Raw genomic sequence first — 4714 nt, 5'->3', positions numbered from 1 at the left:
TCCCTGTGTTTGTCAGAGGAATAAAGGCTGCATGGATCCAGTTGTGTGAGTTTTCTTACATGAAAGTAGTATAATGTGTGAGAGGCGCTCAGCGACGATCAGGAAACAGTTTGAAACACACAGGCATTGTTTCTGCCCTCCCCGCGGAGCACAGTGGAGCGGGTAGTAGCAGGCCGCACCTCAGAAGGTGCAATGTTGAGCCTATGAGAAGTCTCAACATAATTATTCTTAATACTTAGTTTCTGAAAAAATATTTTAAAAAATAATGTTTAACTCAAATTCATGTAAAAACTGTCCAAACAAGAACTTGCAGGACACGTTTGTGGTGGCAGTACAATGCAATTACTTCATGTGCCAGAGGATTATCTTTTAAAAACCATTGAGCAAGTCATACCAACATTACTTTTGTTGGCCTGGTAGAGCACCGATTGTTATCACCATCCCCAAACTCCACCAAACCTCTTGTTTCTATACAGTGAATGCACCCAGAATGTTGGGGTTTACTGATCAGAACTACGTTTGTGGCAGAAGAAACCAAAGCCGACCTTTGCCTTTGGAAGGAGGGTTTACAAGATGAATGTGTCCCTGGCGGCAGTGGCTAAGGGCATCAAGAAACAGGAAAGGCCCCCATGTCCTCTGGAATCAGAGGTGTCATGCTTTTATGAGTCTTGTAGGCAGTGTCACTAGGGTCCCACAGAGGCGTGACGGCTTGTCATCGCTGGGCGAGGTTTCTGATTTCTGGGGCCTCGCTGTGGCGCTCTTGGTGAGAGTGAAGAATGCCCTGGAGCAGGGTTTTCTGCATCACTAGGTAAGTACCACCGTTTTGTGTAGCCCAACTATTTTCTCTGGGGTGCGGATAGGATCTGGTTAAAGGTGAAATGGCACTGTACTTGAGAACAAGCCACACAATGTTCACTCATTGAATTTTTTAAAAATCATTTTTTAACTGATTTCAGAGAGGAAGGGAGAAGGAGAGAGAGAAACATCAATGATGAGTGAGAATCATCGGTTGGCTGCCTCCTGCACACCCTCTACTGGGGATTGAGCCCTCAATCTGGGCACTGTGACCCCTGGTTCATTGGACAGTGTTCAAACACTGAACCAGAGCGGCCGGTTTGAATGGGAGTGCAGGGTAAAAGGTCCACAAAGGACAGGGTAAAGATCGAGTTTCTCCAGAAACATAACATTTGAACCAAATTTGGGAAGAAGGGGAGAATCTGAATTGGCAAAAAAGGCAAAGAACATACACTAAAATCAGGAAGGAAGAAATCTGTGGGAGGTACCCAAGGATCATTGGTGTTCGAGTTCAGATGGTTTATTCGGAGGAAAACGCAATTAGCAAGCCAAATCTGTTTCTGAATGATTGTAGGAACCATGAAGGACGGTGACCTGACCCACCACTGAGGCGCCGTGCCCGACAAGGACTGATCCTCTCGCTGGGCTGGCACTTGTAGCCTGGCATGCTGTGCCTTTGGGAGGGGAGAGACGGGAGAGCCTCCGAAACCAGGTTTGTGAGAGGCCTAGTTCTTGGGAGAAGGGGTGACACACTTGATCCCTCTGTTCATCTGTTGGTTTCTTTCTAAACTTGCTTTAATTATGTAGTAACTTGGTCAATTCCTCATGCAGAAGAGGGACGGATTCTGTTCCCCTTTGACCCACAGCATTCCTCGAGGTGGACTTGACTGTGATTCCTTTTCCGGGGGGAGCAGACCTAGTCAAGAGTGTGCCACGCCAGCACGGCCAAGGGTGAACCCGAGTGGGGGCGATGAAAGGATTAAAAGACAGGAGAATGGAAGCTGAGTCTCGGTGGGACGCTGCCCCTCCACAAGAGGACTGTGCCCTCTCATTAGTCCAAGGCTTGAACCTGTCCAAACACTGTAGCCACGCCCCACACAAGAGCCACTAGAACAGTGGTTCTCATTCTTGGCTGCACATTAGAATTACCTGGGAATCTTGAAAATCCTGATTTCTGGGCCTCATCCTCCAGAAATTCTGTTTCTTTGTTACGGGGTGGGGCCACAACATTAGTAACAAAAAAACAGAATTTCCGGAGGATGAGGCCCAGAAATCAGGATTTTAAAAAGATTCCCAGGTAATTCTAATGTGCAGCCAAAGTTGAGAACCACTGCACTAGAATCAAAGGCACATGTACAGGGTGATTTGAAAGTGGAAACAACATGGGGAGCAGGTGAGCATAGCTACACACGTTCCATAGTTCTGTAATGGTGTGCGTCCCCTCCAGTCACAGCTGTCATAGTGACGGCCACGCCTCCAACACTTGCCAAGGAGCAGGAGAGATTTGGGGCTTCTCCTGACGTGATCATTGGTTTTTCTGTTCACTAATTGGAGTCTCCTATGTCTGCTATGAAATAGCATCTCAGTGAATTGTTCAGAGCAATGACCGGGTTTTAACTTGCCCGAGCCAGGTACATGGGAATGTGTGATTGCCTCAGCTTTTCTGAAATGTTGAAAAGGACCCCCGCACCATTCTGCCATTGTCATGGTGGGGACCTGCCTGGAAGCCTTGTTTGGAGACTCCTGACCCAGCATCCCCATCCCCACCCCCAGCTCAGGGCTCAGCTCTGGAATAACCCAGGCAGAAGGCCACCCTGTTTGAAAAGCATCATCAGGTTGAAGACTGCAACATCCCAGTGGAGGGGAAGGGCTTTTCTTTCCTAGGTAACTGCAGGGGCCTCGGGGCACAGTCTGCGGACACCTGAGGGGTGAGGGCAGCGGTTCTCAACCTGTGGGCAGCGACCCCTTAGGCGGTCGAACGACCCTTTCACAGGGGTCACCTAAGACCATCCTGCATATCAGATATTTACATTACGATTCATAACAGTAGCAACATTACAGTGATGAAGTAGCAACGAAAATAATTTTATGGTTGGGTCACAACATGAGGAACTGTATTTAAAGGGCCAGAAGGTTGAGAGCCACTGGGTGAGGGTGTCTGCTCTCCAGGGCAGGGCTGGGAGAGCTGGGCCAGGCGCTCAGGTCCCCGAAGTGGTGTTCAGAAGTGAGTTCCCGGGTGTGTGAGGGCCTTCAGCCCTGTTGGGTCTCCACAGGGAAGCCAGCCTGCCTGGGGGTTCAAGCGCCATCTATGGCACAGCCTGTTGGACTCCGTGGTGATGTAGGAAACTGCCCTGCAAGCCAGAGTGCCCATTTTGTGTCAGACGGGCCATGGCAGTGCCCCCGGGACAGGGAGGGATAGGAGCCGGTCCTCGGCCCTGTGCACACGCAGCGGGTCATCCTTCGGGGGACTCTCTCCAATGGGCAAGGGTCGGAATCCTCCCCCCTTGTGCTATAGATAAACCCACAGGGTAAGTCACAGACTTGTTGCAAGTGATTGCGCAACCTTTTGTCATGAAAGACACGATTCACCAAGGCACTCCGAGCATTTGATCACTGTTGCGTGAATGGGTTTTTGTTTTTAAGTCAAATGCACCGGTAAACGGTTTTGTGAGGGGAGGCGAGTGATCTGACCCAGAGAGTCCCATCCCAGTGGGAGTTCACCCCAGACCAGGTCTGGGGGCCGCCAGCCAGCCACTGTGCCAGGCCCTGCTGACATGTCCCTGGCAGGCGGTGCTCTGGGTCCCTCCCCACCAGCCCCTGGCTGCTTGGAAGGCCCTGCCTGTCTCTCCCTGGCAGCACTCCATCCTGCCGGTGGGGCAGGCGGGGAGGAAGGCGAGGCCTGGCGCCCCCTGGCCGGGCCCCTGCTCCCAGGGCTGGAAACAAGTCCGGCCCCATCTCCCCACTGGGAACTGGGCCAACCCAGCTGCTTCCCACAGCCCCTCCCTGACTCACCCCAGCCTGTTTCTCACCGCCCAGCCCCAGGATTCTGTCCCTGGTTCGGGGGAGCCCCCCACCCGCACCCTGCTGCTTCTCCCCGTTTTTCTGAGGTTTGGCGTTCCTGAGGCTCCCCCACAACCCAAACACTCCTTGTGTCTCTCAGAGCAAGGCAGCCTTGGGCCGCAGACCAGCTCCCTGAATAGGCTCCCGCCCCGGGAAGCTGGCAGAGGGAAGCGTCTTGTTTACCCTGATGCCCCTGAGCCAGGTGAGGGGAGCCCGAGGACAGACTCACAAAGACCGAGGGGTGCCCCTCCCTCAGGTGGCTGCCCTGCTCCCCGAGGTGCGAGGGCCAGCTTCCCCGGGAGGTCGGAGGGAGCTGGGTGTGTGTCTTCACCATCCCATCCCAGGAGTTGCTCAATCAATGGTGAATAAACGAAGGAAACAGTGGATTCTGGGTCCACGGGAGGGGCTTTCCTTGCAGGACGATAAACAGCCCGTGTGTGGGAATGTGCCTTCAGGAAGAACAAACATCAACCAGTGTTGCCCTTGTTTACAAGGCTGTGTGGACAGCGTGGAGGCTGGAGCCCACTGGCCTAACCTGCTTAAGAGCCCGGGATTTATAAACTGGCGGTCAGGGCTGAATCCAAACAGGATTCCTCCCCAGAGCACGTCTGTGACATCTTGAGAAATGTATGGGTTTGTCCCGGGTCAGTGTCTCCAGGCTAACGCGAGAGGAACAGTGCACTTCTTAATACTTCCGCTTGCCCCTCCTTTAACCAAGAAAAGCTCTCGAGGAACACACTTGCCCCATAAGACCAATGTCCATCGAACATCTGCCATGAATGCGCCCCAGAGACTGTGTAAGCCCACCGCAAGCATTGCCGTGGTCGCCTTCTCCCCACCCTTGAGTACGGGCATGTTT

The sequence above is a fragment of the Myotis davidii genome, unplaced genomic scaffold (genome assembly GCF_000327345.1).
Source record: "Myotis davidii unplaced genomic scaffold, ASM32734v1 scaffold17, whole genome shotgun sequence".
In the NCBI taxonomy this organism is placed as follows: Eukaryota; Metazoa; Chordata; class Mammalia; order Chiroptera; family Vespertilionidae; genus Myotis; species Myotis davidii.
The sequence above is the reverse complement of the archived record's forward strand: the minus strand, read 5'-3'. Positions refer to the sequence as shown.